This window comes from Nuphar pumila, chromosome 3 (genome assembly GCF_984573655.1).
Source record: "Nuphar pumila chromosome 3, dmNupPumi1.hap1.1, whole genome shotgun sequence".
NCBI lineage: Eukaryota > Viridiplantae > Streptophyta > Magnoliopsida > Nymphaeales > Nymphaeaceae > Nuphar > Nuphar pumila.
The window spans coordinates 52,189,240-52,205,821 of NC_143251.1; the positions used below are offsets into that span (position 1 = coordinate 52,189,240).

At 37.6% G+C, this 16,582-nt stretch overlaps 1 long non-coding RNA gene and 1 pseudogene across 1 annotated transcript; both read right to left on the reverse strand.

Annotated features, from left to right (window-relative positions):
• Nucleotides 1-710: 710 nt before the first annotated feature.
• Nucleotides 711-9,467, reverse strand: LOC149842887 (uncharacterized). Its single transcript, XR_016431097.1, has 4 exons — nt 9,369-9,467; nt 8,957-9,297; nt 1,206-1,440; nt 711-997 (listed from the first exon to the last, which is right to left on the reverse strand). It is a non-coding gene; the product is annotated as an uncharacterized LOC149842887 (long non-coding RNA).
• Nucleotides 9,468-15,147: 5,680 nt separating this feature from the next.
• Nucleotides 15,148-16,377, reverse strand: LOC149842888 (TLC domain-containing protein At5g14285 pseudogene; annotated as a pseudogene).
• Nucleotides 16,378-16,582: the final 205 nt, after the last annotated feature.

The window sequence follows — 16,582 nt, forward strand, 5'->3', positions numbered from 1 at the left end:
ACTGAAATTGTGTAGTTCTATTCAAGAAGGGCTAATATGCTTTTGCGCATGAATAAGACACTAAAGCTGAAAACCTAGAGTTACAAACAAATTGGTTGTATGGGCAATAGCGTTAATCTGCTTTTGAAGATGGAAGACAGAATATTTTTCGATTTATTACAGGAAGAAATCGCCCTCAGGATCAGATATAAATTGTGCCAACTCAGACTACCATACTCAGTTACTGTTCTGATAGTGTAAAACTCCTTAGGCTTACCCTTCGCCCCCAAGGAGTCAACTTGTTTCGGCTTGAGCAAGGAGGCAACACCCATGGGATTTGATTCTAGACCTCCTGCACAAGGAGGTCTAGCCCCCATCCCACTACGCCAAACCAATAGATTTAATGTGATAAAAACACTACTATAGTTTGGATGTTGCAATTCAGTCTGAAAGGTGTCACGTTGACAGACCTGTGTCAGTGTCGGATGTGAACCTCCAAGAGTACTTCCCCCCTTGCCCACCACAAATAATTTTCCATTTGGCAATTGATTAACTGAAAGAATTAAACTTGCAAAGTTCTATTAACACTTCTCTGGAAAACTGATAAAGCTATACCAAAGGATGTGAACCTCCAAGAGTACTACTTCCCCCCTTGCCCACCACAAATAATTTTCCATTTGGCAAATGATTAACTGAAAGAATTAAACTTGCAAAGTTCTATCAACACTTCTCTGGAAAACTGATAAAGCTATACTAAAGGATTTTGTCTTTGACACAGTAAAAGTCTCCAAAACCTTCTATTCCTAGGGAAAAGTACATAATTTACATCATCGTGGATGAGATGATAACACCTCCGAATGATTTGGTGATTCTGTTTAGAACAAGCAATATATTATTGTAAATGTAGAGGACACCAAGAAGACTTTCAATGTATAACTTCATCACAGGCTCTGCAATTTGTTTCTAATCACAGTCTATCACAGGCACACATGTTTTCCATTCTGCATCAGGCTTCAACCTGAAAACAAGTATAACATATGCATCAAGAGATGAAAATAACCTGAAAACAAGTATAACATAATATTACACAAGAAGATCAATAAAAAATACTAAACAATGCTTCAACGATCATGAAGAGGTAATCGGGCATGTACATGCAATATTATAGTTGAAGTCCTCAAAACAAAAACAAACAAACGAGGCAAAAAATATTGAAAGGTAAGTACCTTAGAAAGTATTTGTGTTCTGTATGCGTGTTCTGCAGCAACTCCAAGCCTTTCACAAGGAGAAAACCATTCACTGAGTATTTTTGTCCTTGGCACTAACAAGAAATACCACATTACTTGGATCTCTACATAAGCTGTTTAGAATCTCTATTGATTTAGAGCTAGGAGTCTTATTAATTGACGCCTGAGGCAGCTTCCCTTCACATCTAATAATCACATTTATGGCCCCAATAGCCTGCAAATCAAAGAATGTGAATGAGATTGCAACAAATATTGGATCTTCAATTTTTAAGGCATTGTCTCACAACAATGGCTCTTAGCAGGTAGAGCTTTACAATTTGTTATACTTGTGTTGCAGAACTTTATCCTCAATGCATTGTATAGAGGAACTGCTAATAAATTTGACTACACTTCAATCAGCAACTCCCTAACAAGTATGACAAACTAGAGAATTAACAGATCTGAGCAGAGTGTTGCAACTTTTTATCCCATGATCCATGAGCCATGCCCTGAACCATTTAGGTAAAATTTTGGTTTCAGATGAGGTGGGAGGTCCAACGGATTCTAGAAAAACTAGATTAGATGTTTGCTTCTTTAAGCATTGGAGCTTGAATTCGGTCTCAAATAGGTATTGACTGCAGCTGATAATTGAACAAAGAAATGGCACTTGCTACATGGGTTCAAAGCAGCTAAAAGAAAATGTTTGTCATCTTCTTTCAAAGAATAAATGCTAAACAGATGAAGTGATATGGTTTCCTTCGTCTAAATGAGCCGATAGGGTATGCCTTTCTATACAGTTTCCTCAGTTACATGAAAAATCGGGATACTGACCTATCTTGGCAGATCAACATGCAATAGAGATATTGGTAGATTCAACAAAAAATGTAAAGAACAAATTTTGCAATTTAATTAAACAAACAGAAAGGCAAGTTCTTGCCTGGAAGCCTTGTGAGCTGATACATGGCCAAAATTTTGGGCAGGAACAAAGCACAAGCTAATACTATTTAACTTGAAGTAAATCTGTCATTGGTACCACCATCTTCGTAATAATCACAACCGTAACCAAGTACAATAGAATCTAGATTGTTGTATCCCAACTTTCTACGATTGAACCACTCCAAAGGGGGGGGGGGGGGACCTAACATCGAGTCACTGCATCTGTCAAACTTCAAGCTCTTAAGAAGCTCACAACCACGAATCAGATGTCAGAATACATGTTCATCAAAGGAACTCTCCTTTAGAATCAATGCATTCAGTTTTCTAAAGCCCATACATCATATGGTAAGAGCCCAATGTTGCAATCATTAGCTCCAATATTTTGAAGGCATGTCTTGTACATGCCCAAAAAGTGCAGCTGCATATCTAAAGAGAAACTCATTGCTTCATGTTAAATAATGTAACATAATTTAATATGTAATCTCATAGTTTTAGTTTACTTTTAAGTTTAGTTAGGATTAGGTTAGTTTATTTAACTAGGTTAGGTTTCTTTTTCTTTTTTAGTTTATTTTTGGATTTATTTGGCTTTATGCTTTTTTGACCAAAGTCAAAAAGCATAAAGTAGAGAGAGCTGACACTCCCTCATTCCCTCTCTCCCTTATATTAGAAATATGGGGTGTTACCCCCTTGTAACTTACACTTTTGTAAAGCCCCCTTTTGGGACCCAAGATATTGAAGTTGATATTTTTTTTTTTATGTTTGTGCATTTTTATCCATGCCTTTGTGCACTTGTGAGAGTTCTCCTTTTATGCCTTTGTGCACACTTTGTGTTTCTAGTATTGTATTTATACACAAAATCTCTTTTTATAGAGATTTTCACATGGTATCAGAGCAAGGTTGCTTAGAAAGAAAAATCTTATGATTCTTCACACTATCGAGTGCCTCGAAAAGTGTGCCTTCAATTTTTTCGAGATTGGCGTGAAGACTTCTCTTCATCAAATATTTTAGAAGATTACTGCAACAAGTAAGAGTTAAAATCTCTTTGTGATACGTATTTTTCTCCTTCATCTTATCTCTCTAATGGGTGAAAAAGACTCTCATTTCTCTTTTGGCTTTAAGTTTAATGGTTTCAATTATCATGTATGGGCTAGAAATATGAAAGCTCATATTAAAGGAAAGGGGCTTTGGGGATATGTTCAAGGTTCCATAACGAAACCCGAATAAAAAATTACGATGGTTGAAAGAGGAGAAATCAAAATTCTTGAAGGAAAAGAAAGACAAAAGGCTCTTGAAGAATATTCAAAGAAACATGAAGAATGAGAAATGAGAAACTTCAAGATCCTATTTTGGATCTTCTCATCCGTTGAAACCAAGATCAATGTCAACATCATCAAATTCAAGAAAGCCTCTGAAACTTGACATTATCTTAAGAAGATGTATACTTCATGAGACTTATCTCACAAGTACTATCTTCAAAAGAGGGCCTTGACCCTACAACAAAAATGAGATGTTTACTCGTGAGTACTTTGCTGAATTATCCTCTATTTGGGATAAGCTTGCCATAGCTCAAGTGGAGTAGCGAAGCTATTGAACTTAGATACAAGCAATTAGAAGAAGATCACTTCTTTAACTTCCTAAATGGTCTTCGACTCAAATTTGATCCTCTTTTCTATCTTCTTTCACATCTCCTTCCATTAAAGATGTTATTACCAAGTTAAGTGGAGAGAAAACTCGTATGGGCATTAGCAAGCAAAATCCAAGTGTTCTTGCAATGCCCACAAATCAAGATAAATGTGATGGAGTTAATGATGTGTCTAGGCCCAGGACATATAAACCTCCTCACTTTAAAAACCAAAATCAAGGATACAATGGTGGTCAAGGCGAAAGAAGAGACAATAGCAAAATTGTGTGTTACTTTTGCAATGAACCCGGTCACATCAAACCGGTTTGTCCTAAATGAAAGAAGCTACTTGCAATGGCAACCACATCTCAACCACAAAAAGAGGAATCTACAAGTGAAGCTCTCTCTCTAAATCAAATTATGAAAGCTCTTCAACCTCTTCTTAAGGGAGCTATTTTCGGTGCCGCTGTATCCACTCCTCCTCCAGATAAAACTTCTTGGCTTTTATATTCAGGTGCATCTTTTCATATGTCTCCAAACATCTCTTCTCTTTTCGAATATTCTAAAAGTTTATCACCATCTTTTATTTTAACCGCGGATGGCACTTCTCTTGAAATTAAGGGGATTGAAAACTTTGAAACTCAAAATTTCTTTATTCCCAAAATTAAATTTATACCTAAATTGAATTTGAACTTACTTTCTGTCTCTCAACTCTCAGACCTTGGATATGACGTTCAATTTTCATCTAATAAGTGTTTAATACAGGATCACCAGTCCGAGAAGTTGATTGGGAAAGGCTCTAGGAAGGGAGACTTGTACTATGTGGATTCTCTCCAAATCCCTAAAACCCCTTTTTGTAATGTGGCCCAACATAAAGACATAAATGTTTGACACAAAAGACTTAGTCATCCCAACATCACCAAGTTATCCTATTTGCAGTTTATTAAAAATCTTTGTAAAAGTACTTTCTCTTGTAATGATTGTATTCTTGGAAAAATGAGAAGTATGCCTTTTGAACAAAAATCTATGTTTACCACAAAACCTTTTGAAATTGCTCATTCGGATGTTTGGGGACCAGCACCCGTCATATACAAGAGAGGCTTTGCCTATTATGTGATTTTTGTGGATGATTTTTCTCGATATTGTTGAATATATTTCCTTAAACATAAGCACAAAGTGTTTTCATGTTTTAAATCATATCATATAATAATTAAGAATCAATTCAATAGTAATTTAAATATTTTTAGAACCGATTCCGGAGGCGAATATCTTTCTAATGAATTTAAGAAATATCTTGAAGACTATGGTATTGTCCATCAAAGATCGTGTCCTAAGACTCCACAACAAAATGGGTTAGCCGAAAGGAAGCATAGACATATCATTGAAACCACTAGAACTCTTCTTATTTCTCAAAGTATTCCAAAAAAAAATTGGGCCGAAGCGGCTCTTGCTTCAGTTTATCTTATTAATAGTCTTCCATCCAAAAATTTAGATAAAATCTCTCATTTCGAAACTCTATACGAAAAAAACCCTGATTATAATAGATTGAGAGTTTTTTGTTGTAAGTGCTTTGTCCTTACAGATAAGAATGATAAACTCTCACCTAAAGTCATTCCTTGTGCTTTTCTTGGCTACTCCGAAACTCAAAAAAGGTTTCGATGTTATGATACTAAAAATGATAAGTTATATGTCTCAAGGAATGTAACATTTTTGAAAAATGATAGTGGTTTTGAAAAGAATGAATCTCATTTAGAAAATGTCGACTATTTCTTTCTCTTTGATCTTTTATTTAAAGATGATGATATCTTTATTGATGATGAATCAACATATAACAGTGACAATGAAGTGGTTGAAATCAACAATAACTCTAACCCTACTACCTCTCAAGAAGAAAATATAACTAGAGACCCTATCACCTGTACTCATAGAGATAGACGCACATTTACAAGTGCTATTGAGTAATATAGTGAACCTAGCGAATCTATCCCCCCACATGATTCAAACCCTGAAAGAACCGAGAGAACTAGAAGAACTCCATCTAGATTCGTATCTTTTGATTCTTTCTCTTCTAAATATCGGGCCCGCTTAAGTGTCATTCACTTATATTTTGAACCAAAATTTTTTAAAGATGCCAAATGATGTATTGAATGAAGAGAAGCCATGGAGAGTGAACTCAAAGCGCTTAGGAAAGCCAATACTTGGGAATTTCAAACGCTTCCCAGTGGAAAGAAAAATATAGGATGTCGATGGGTGTTCAAAGTCAAAACCAAGAGTGATGGATCTCTTGAGAGGTATAAAGCTCATCTTGTAGCTAAAAGGTATAGTCAAGAATACAAGATTGACTATGAAGAGACATTTGCTCCAGTAGCTCGTATGGTTACTGTCAGATGTCTCATCACCATTGCTTCCATTAGAAAATAGAATATTTACCAAATGGATGTCAAAAATGCATTTCTAAATGGTGATCTTAATGAAGAAGTCTACATGGATATTCCACCTGATATGAAAATTCCTAAAAATAAAGTTCTTTGTTTTCGTAAAGTTCTTTATGGCTTGAAACAAGCTCCCAAGGCTTGGCACGATAGGTTTAACAATGTAATGATTGAAAATGGTTTTACTTCATGCTATACTAACACTGCATTGTTTGTTAAGAAATCTGATGCAGAGATTGTTATATTACTGTTATATGTTGATGCTATGTTAATAACATGTGATGATGTCAAATGAATCAAGAGCATTAAATCTATCCTGACTTCAAGATTTGAAATGTCAGACTAAAGATTTCTGACATATTTTTGGGGAATTGAGGTTGCCTATTCTCACAGAGACTATTTTATGTCTCAAACTAAACTTGTTTGTGAGATTCTTGACAGATCAAGAATCACAGATGACAAGGTCTGTGAAACTCCTGAAATAGTAGGTTCAAATATGAAGATTGATAATGGGATTCTCCTAAAAGATCCCACACCTTACCGGCAACTGGTTGGATCTTTAACGTATCTCAGCATTACGAGGCCTGATATTTCTCATGCAATACATATTGCTAGTCAGTTTTAACATGCACCTACTACAGTTCATATGAGCGTCATTCTCCGCATCATCAAATACATAAAGGGTACAGTAAACAATGGGGTATTTTCATCTTCTTCTTCTTAATTGAATTTAATTGCTTATACTGACTTTGATTGGGGAGGTGACCCAAATAACCGTCACTCCACTATTGCTTTTTGTATTTTTTAGGAGAATCTTTAATTTCTTGGAGATGCAAGAAACAACATAAGGTCTCACTTTCATCCACAGAAGCCGAATATAGAGTCATGACATCTACTACCATGGAGATTGTTTGGATTCGCAACTTGCTGAAAGATATGAATATTCAAGTTCAAGGGCCCACAAAACTATGTTGTGATAATAAAAGTGCAATTTACATTGCCAAAAATCACACATTTCATGAGTGCACGAAGCACATGGAGATGGACTGCCACTATGTTCGTGAAGAATATTTAAGAAAAACTATAGACCTTCCATATGTTACATCAGAATACCAACTAGCAGACTTCTTCACCAAAGCATTGTGCTCTCTAAGATTTAACTCCCTTCTTGGCAAACTTTCCGTTATGTCACCCTAAGTTTGAGGGGGGTCTTAAATAATGTAACATAATTTAATGTGTAATCTCATAGTTTTAGTTTACTTTTAAGTTTAGTTAGGATTAGGTTAGTTTATTTAACTAGGTTAGGTTTCTTTTTCTTTTTTAGTTTATTTTTGGACTTATTTGGCTTTATGCTTTTTTGACCAAAGTCAAAAAGCATAAAGTAGAGAGAGCTGGTGGACTCCCAACAACTCTATTTAGAGCCGTTGGGAGCCCAACACTCCCTCATTCCCTCTCTCCCTTGTATTATAAATATGGGGTGTTACCCCCTTGTAACTTACACTTTTGTAAAGCCTCTTTTTGGGACCCAAGATATTGAAGTTGATATTTTTTTTTATGTTTGTGCATTTGTATTTGTGCCTTTGTGCACTTGTAAGAGTTCTCCTTTTATGCCTTTGTGCACACTTTGTGTTTATAGTATTGTGTTTATACACAAAATCTCTTTTTATAGAGATTTTCACACTTTATTCACCCGGTAATAAAACATCATATATTTCAAGTCTAAATTTTCCAAACCAGGTTGTGCTTCGATACTGATAGGACGCACAGATGCAGCAGGATCTCCATTAGTATATAGTAAAGAAAAGAACTTAAGCCTCAAGGTCATTACTTATCATGGTTTTTATAGCAAAAAAAGGGCAAAAAAATAAATTAGGAATCTCCAATAGTAAATAATATTGACTGATTATGAAGCCAAGACTGTAAGGCCCCCGCCATGATTAGCAACAGAAAATTGATATGCAGAAAACGGATCTCACATTATCCATCCACCAGTAGATAAGCTTCCCAAAATTGAACACTAATTAGTGTAGAAAAATGGAGGGCTTGTGTCCTCTTATGACTAATACTTGTGCCTCCAGACCAGCAAGAATGTGCAGTTGTCCTCCACTGACTAGCAAAGCAACCAAAGTTAGATGATCTTCCTTTTAGATTGGATGAACGACAAGGCTGATTATTAGAAGGGCACTAATATGATGTATTGGCCTCTATTAGAGCTTCGACAAGATGACCACTCGGTTTGCAAGTTAGCCTATGCATGAGAGCCTTGCATTGGGATGGAAAATCAGTTTTTAGCATTGCTAAAACATGGTTTTGAAAATGAGAGGACAAAAATACGAAATAAGCTAATCACCACAAAGCCAAAATGAATTTTGAGCTAAAAAAGATCCACTTAAAACCCTAACATGATGTATCGTTTCAAAAGTCCTAAACTTACCTCTATAGTCTGTATTCATGGAAGAATCCAAGGAGAATATTGTGTTATTAATCTAGGAAAGAAGCATAAACCAGAAAAACACGATTTGATCATGGCAATGCATTTTAGTGCAGGAAAAAAAATAAAAAACCAAAAATAAGGGAGGGTTTGAGAGATGGGTCTGATTTAAAGGTGATCAGGGGTCCCATGGCTTGAGAAGCATGTATGGTTTATGTGAGGGAAGGGAAACGATGGAGGTATAGCATGTGGGGTTTGAGAGAAAGGGGAACAGTGCGAGGGTTTCTCTCTATTGGTGAAGCAGGTGTATAGAAAGAGAGAGAGAGATCACCGAAGATAGATGATCGTGACCCTCAGGAGAGGAATCAATCCGACTGGTTTCTCTCGACCACCAAGACGTAAAGCAGCCCTCCGTACACCAGTGTTGCAGGCATCAGACGATCGATCATCACTGACCGGTTGTGCCTCCAGTGTGAGGCCGCGTCACAGGAAGCAGGAAGGCCCTGCTACCGGCGTCAGGTAGTGAAGGGAATGACTCTACCGAAGAGTGGATGGAATCTGTCTCCCTTATGGTCGACGGATTTGGCTCCCTTGCTGCCGACGTTACGAGTTGCAGAGGAGGTGAAGCCAGCCCCTCCGCTGGTCGACCCACCAGAGTGACTGGAGCGAATGCTAGAAGAAATGCAGCAATAGTGAGAGTTGAAAAAAATTGAAACATAAAACAACGGCGGAGAGAGGTTCACCGGAGGGACCAGACAGAGGGAGGTTCCCAGGAGGGACCATTGGAGTCGAGGGTGAGAGAGGCGAGATGGGAGTTGAGGTCGGGGGTGAGAGAGGGAGAGAGTGTCGAGGTGAGAGACGGAGGATGGGAGGGCGCCCCCGTCGAGGCCTTTTACTTCTTTTTTTCTGTTAACTGCGTTCCCCTTGTGTGGCTGTTCATTTTGTAACAGGGGGTTGGGTGAAACACTATTTAGTTAAACTCTATTTACACCGAAAGCTGGAGGCGGAGGACTGTGTTCCGTGCGTCTACAGCGTCCCATGTTTGTTAAAAAACTTGATATAAGAGGCTAACTCGTCCCGCGTGATGCACGATCAAACATACCCTGAAGTGACATGTCTACCAGATGATTCAGAACAAAATGTAATTAGGGCATGTTTATAATGCCACGTTTATCAAAAATCCTGTGATCATAAATCACAATTAAAACACTTTTTCAAGGTTATTAAACCATGATAAAAGTGCAAGCTATGATTTAGGGCTGCTAAACGAACCGAACAGCAGCTCATGACAGCTTGGTTCGCCTCATCACGAACTCGTTTGTGATCGTTTTATATAGCTGGCGAGCCAAGTGACGAACAACTCGTTTAGAGCTTGAACATAGGGTGCTTTATACATATTTTACGTGTAATATATATGTTCACCGTAATATATAAAGAGAAAAATACATAAAATATATATACATAAAAAAAGATGCATAGAAAATATATATATATAAAATATAAACTGTAAAATGTAATATATAAAAATATATATTTTAAGTATAATGTGTGAAAAATATTCTATATATATATATATAACATAGAATGTTTTTACAAGATTCAACTCGTCTTGTTTATCTTGTTTAGGGACAGCTGAGTTTGACTTTGAGCTTGAGCTTGGCTTGGCAAAATACAAGCACTAGCTGAGTCACAAGCTTAATCCATTGGCAAACAAGTCGAGCCTGAACATGCCTTGTTGTGTTCGTTCAGCTTGTTTACCAGCCCGAGTTATGATTTTTGCCTTGAATCTTGTGAAAGTTGGTCAATCACAGCGTCTATTCTTTTGGCTGTGATGGTTTATTTTCACATGTGACCAAAACATTAAAAGATATTCTATTATGTCAGCATTTAGATAAAAATATAGTGTTTTCAAAATAAGCATCACAAAAAAATCATGATATTTTCAAAATATAGTCTTTTTGGATTAAGTTTGGATTTAGATCAATATTCTTAATGAAATCTATTTCAGTTTTGGATTAAAATCCGACTCATTTGCATTTTACATGTAAATAGCTTGTTTTTCAGTTTCTCTACCAGATCCAATATTACCACATAGTTTGGATTTGGGTTCAACCTCACCTTATCATATATGATTCATATTTGGATCTATTGTTTATATTTGGGATTTGGATTTATCATGATCCAGACTGAATCAGATCAGTTGGCACCATTGTTTCTAGATGTGGATGCCAAACGTCCTTTAAATTCTGAAATTATATCTTAGGATTCCATCATCTCTATATGTTTTACGGGAAAAGAAAACCCTTTCTGTTTCCAATTTCATAGACATCACTATACGAAACGAGCTTTCCAATTAGCCAAACTAAGCACGCTGGTAATGATGGCAGCTTAGCTAAACATGTATCTAAGCTTAGGAGGACGAAGTTCATACCACACACAAGTATCATCAATGTTGTGAAAATGCTGTGAATTCAATGTGATACTTTGAGTAGCTATTTCAGAACTATAACATTTTAACACGTAAAGAGTGCTGTTCTGCAAACTTTTTATATTATATTATTTTATACTTTTACGTGCCAATATTTTTCAAGTCTTCAAGTGTCATTATGATGTAAGTGCACAAAAAAACATTTGATATTAGGATGAGTTTCATGACTTTTAATGAGATTGGTTAAAGTGGTCTAAACAAGTTTTTGCTTTTTGAAAGAAGGTGTTGATCATTTTTTATAAACACTTATAAAGTGGGATATTACATATGACCCTAAATATATATATATATATATATGCAATATATATATTGATGACATATATTACCTGAAAAAAATGTGTCTGAATAAGCTTAATAAGTCTGTCATATAGATTAAGTTCAAAGCTAAAAAGTACTTTTATTTATGCATATGCCTTTTATGAGAAGTTTCATGTTTTTTTTTATAAGTTTGACTCACGTGAAAGATTGTTAATATTTGGCTGGAAATTATATTATTTTTAAATCAAAGTCTTTGGCAAAATATTTCATTCCCAATTGGGGGGGGGGGGGGGGGGGAGTTTGTGACTGGGATGAATGAACTAAATCTCAAGTAGTGCTCGAATTCTTCTACAAGTGCCAGTAAATCTGAATCTTATCGGCAATATTCTGATCAGGATGGGATTGTTTTAAGGCTCCATTTTGGAACATTACATTGAGATGAAAATACCATTTTCATGTGTTGCCAAAATGTGGTTTTGAGAATGGAGTTGCTAAAAAACACCCTCTTGTGATTGACGTTGAAATATGGTATTGGGGCTGCCAACTCCATTCCCAATTGAGAGTGTTTTGAAAACTCCACCGTTCCCAAACAGCAGAGAGAATGAGAGCACAGGGGGAAACCACAATACACCTTCGATTCAAGGCTCCCAAACATGGCCTAAAAGGCATTGCCAGCAAAAGTCTCAATGTCATGTTGGTGTTGTAGATGTATAATGCCCAGCATGCCCCCATAACATTAGGAAATAAGAAAGGGCATTTATCATTGTTTTAGCCGGTTAAGTTTTGGCTTTGTACAAGGACTAAAACGTTATTAAGCAGGATTCTGGTCCAGATCCACCTTGATCCAGCTCAAATCCGAGCTTTTTACAGCCCTAAAATAATGGACCACGCATCCAGGGATGAAAACTTGGATTCTCAATTGGATCCAACACAAATTGCCCATCACAATTACAGAAGAAATATGGTTGAGATATACTCAGATCTGGTTGGAAACAAATATGGGATCCTTGTAAGATCAGGTGCAACATAAGATTTCACTTGCTTTGCAGAAAATTCAGTACCATAATGATACATTATCCTGATCTGGAACCCTATTGTGAGATCCGATTTGGTGCCTCTAGAAATGGAATGCTGGGAAAGGCACGCCCAGACCCCTACTTAACTCGTTACGATTCACACATCGCATTCATATCAGTCTCGCATTTCATACTACCTTTTAACGCTCGCTTCCTCACTTCTGCTTCACCAGTCACTTCTCATATCCATTTTGTATCCTGGTAACTATGGTAGGATCACTAAAGGAGGTCAAGCATGAACTGCACACTTTCCATTATAGTTGAGAGTTATGTTTATGGCATGTAACTACATTTTGTATGTATTCCAATTTGGAATCAAACTAAACCATACCAGCATGACATGTTGATTTATGTATTTGGGACATACAATGTGCACAAGTGAGATGATTCCTACTTGTGATACATGACCAGTAAGCTTGTAATCCACAGAAGCAAACCAACACAATCAAGATGTCTCTTACAACAATAGTCCGATAGAAAAAATGAAGTTGGGAGTGAATCAAAGGTCGATTTCACGTCTTGTAAAATCAGGACTTGTGAGGTAGGCATCTCGGGGAAGAATTAGGGAACATTTGTTTAAATCAGATGAAAATCATTCTCACCCAAATGAGAGAATGATTCTCATCGGCTGCACTGTTGCGTCAAAGCAAATGTGAGAGAATGACTCCCATTTGGCGCATTGAGATTTTGAATCAATTGAGACTTGGAATCATCTATGGTGGGTGAAAGCAAACGTCCTCTTAGCACCTCTTGTTCCTTGGAATTACCTGTAAGATTTCTCTTTACGTTTACTGGTTCTCTCTTACAACTGTCGCTGAAATGCGGTCAGTCAAATTTCCTTTCACAGTGAAGTTTTTATGTTCAGCTTGCAGAGAAGGTAAAATTATGAAACAGTAGAATAAGCGTAGGAGCTTGTTTTATCTCTTTAAGAATTTCCATCTATAGACATCTTTATTGATCACCGAAAGATGTTAAAATTGGAGGCCCCAAGTTGCAGCAGCATGCATCTATGGTTTGGTCAAGTTGGGACATATGCACTAATTCTGAAAAAACATAATCTTTTTGAGAAGGCCTAACTATTGCTGTATGAACCATGAACTTGCAAGATTACTCCTGATAGGAATCGCTGAAATTATCAGGCATCTGTTCTGCTCATACTAAGTACTAAATAGACAAACACGGTAGACAAGGAATTGAAGGGCAAACACTATAAATATGGAATTGTGACAAAGTCGAACAGTTAACAGAATACATATAGAACAGCAGGACCACTAAAATATGTTAAATGGAAATATGTAAACTGGAGTATAAACCAAGATTTTCATGTTTTCTTTTTCTTAGATTTCAACGTATGGATGTGATCTAGATGTTTAGTTTTATAGAAACTTACTCTTAGATCATCCGATTATGATGCATAAGAAGGATCTTTTAAGGCGTGAAAATCAATGGCTTAGAATTAATTCAAGCATCCAAAAATCATACTTTTTCATCGAAAATACATGATCCAACAGTCGATTCCTAGCAAATGGACCTCTAGTACCATTCAATCAAAATAAAAAAGGCCAAGCTTAACATGGTTCCTATTAGGACTAATCCAAATACATATCAAATTTGACAAATCCCTCCCTCCCTTTCTATTAACCTTTCCAAAATCATCCTTGAAAATGTGAAGGCAATTTTGCAAACTACTAAAATAAAATTAATGTGAGAATGATAATAACATCATAATTTAAAGTTTAAGTCGGGAATACAACAATGTTTACCCAAACTTGGAAGGTTGAACATAAGATTGTAAGTCTAAATGAGGTCCAAAGTCCAAACTACTATCCTAAAAGAATTACAAGATGGAAAATTTTGGACTCCGATCAATCATTCAACCAAAGTTGAAAGGCTGCACTTAAAGACTTGTAGAGACTAAATCAGGTCCAAATTACCATTCAATCAAAATAAAAAAGGCCAAGCTCAAGACTTTGGGGCCCAAATAAAGTATTAAACCAAGTGAAATGCCAAGCTTAACATTAGCATTTTAAATCTGGTCAAAGTCAGCATTTGAACAAAATTAGAAAGCTGAGACAAGAAAACATCTTCAGTAAAGAAGAGAATGAGGAAGATATGGAATCATCTGAAGCTATCAAAACACTTTTTGTCTCAAAGAAATTATCCAATAACCTAATCCCAAATGCATCACTGTCTTATCAATTTTAACAAATCCATCCCTCTTGTTTCACTAACCATTCCAAAACCATCATTCAAGTTAATTTCCATCAAAAAGTGAATATACGAGTAACTTCATTCACTTAACCAATTATGGTCATCCTCTATCCAAGGTTATTCCGCACGGAATAGGACAAGGGCTTCCTTAGGCATAACTCAACCATAAGCATTTTTGCATTTGATAGAGTTATGATTATGCAAATCTAAACAATTTTTCTAAGGAAGAAGCTTTCAATTCCAATGAACCAAGCATGTTCTTAGGGTTCTGCAAGCATTTAACTACTATGATTCAATACAGGAACCACAACTAGACACTTTAAGTATTAACCATATAGACACAAAACACAGAAGAGCATAAGGACAAGAGAAAACCCCACTATCTCTATTGCTCTATTGCTCTAATGCAGGGGAAGAAAAGAGAACAAAAAAGAGAAGGAAGAAAAGAGAACAAAAAGGGAAAGATAGAGAGGGTTGGAGATAAAAATGTGACACTATGAATCAGAACTTTATTCAATTTGCGACCAAAGAATGTTACACATTAAGTACCAACTAAGATCCTTCTTCCTACTTAAGTTTTCAGCCAACATTGTATCATTTTACCCATTAGAGATGATGGGTTAAAGCCCTCCTTTTGCATCATTTGAACCTTCTATATTCGAAGATTCCACCAGTGATAATGTATCTTATTCTTGTTTCCGCAACTATTGATAAATATGCTAAAAAAAACTAACTTGCTTACCTTGCTAATCATGATCCGCCTACACCAGAAATCAGCAAACTCCTTAAAGTTTCAATTTTCCACTGTATTTCTCAATCACCGTCCTTCCAATGAACTACATTCGAGATCCTTTCTCTGTCTACATGATTTAATCTCGTCCCCAATCTACATAAGTCTAACCCCGCACTGCTTCTACGTTATTGGGGATGCCCTTTTACCTAACCTTCTTCCCTGATTCCGATTCGGAATTAGAATATGCATCAGAACATGACTTCGGCTTCCACTTCGAGAGCTTCTCTTGATACAATTCTACCCAAAGATTCACAATCCACAAGATGCTCACGGCAATGGCCGTGACCACAACAACCATCCAAGACCACGACACCCACCGGGGGATCACGTCGTCCGCCGCCCCGCTGAGATAAAAAGCCCCCATCTTGTAGGTGAAGACCGGGGCCACGACGCCCCTGATGACGGAATAGAAGGCGTAGAACGGTGGGGAGAGGAGATCGCAGAGCTTCCGGGCTGAGGGGGACTCACCTCTGCGGGCCCTGGCGAGCGTCCAGACGTTCTGGCAGAAGCTGGTGAGCTCGGCGAGGAGGAGGAGGGTGAGGACGGCACCGGCGCCTCGGGCGACGAGGTAGCGGCAGGTGGCGAAGACGAAGCCGGTGGCGAGGTGGTGGGCGATGAAGAGGGCGTCGCCGGGGAGGAAGAGGAGGTAGTGGAAGAGGTCGGCGGAGAAGTAGGCGAGGCTGAATTCGAGGACGGAATTCTGGAAGCGGGTGTTGGCGGAGGCAAAGGAGGGCGGGGGCAGCCGGAGGAAGAGAGTGCGGGCGGCCATGACGGCGACGGGGGTGCCGTGGGCGAGCGAGATGACGCAGCTCGCCGACTCCGCCCGTTCGGTAGAGCTCCGACACCGCCGGAAAATCACACCATAGGCGAAGCCGTACAGGAGAAGAAACCCAACTAAGGAAGGGATTAGGGTTTCCATCTCCCTCGTTCCCTCTCTGCCTTAGGGTTTTAGAGAGAGAGGGGGGGGGGGGCTGTAACGTTGCGGGTACAAGAAATACTTGAACGACATTCGATTATTTAATACATTTTTTAAGTCACTCAATTATTTTGTTCAGAGCAAGATAACATTGCAAAACCACAAACGTCAAGGCAACGTACCTTTCGCTTTCAGTTATATAAGTTACAAAATGG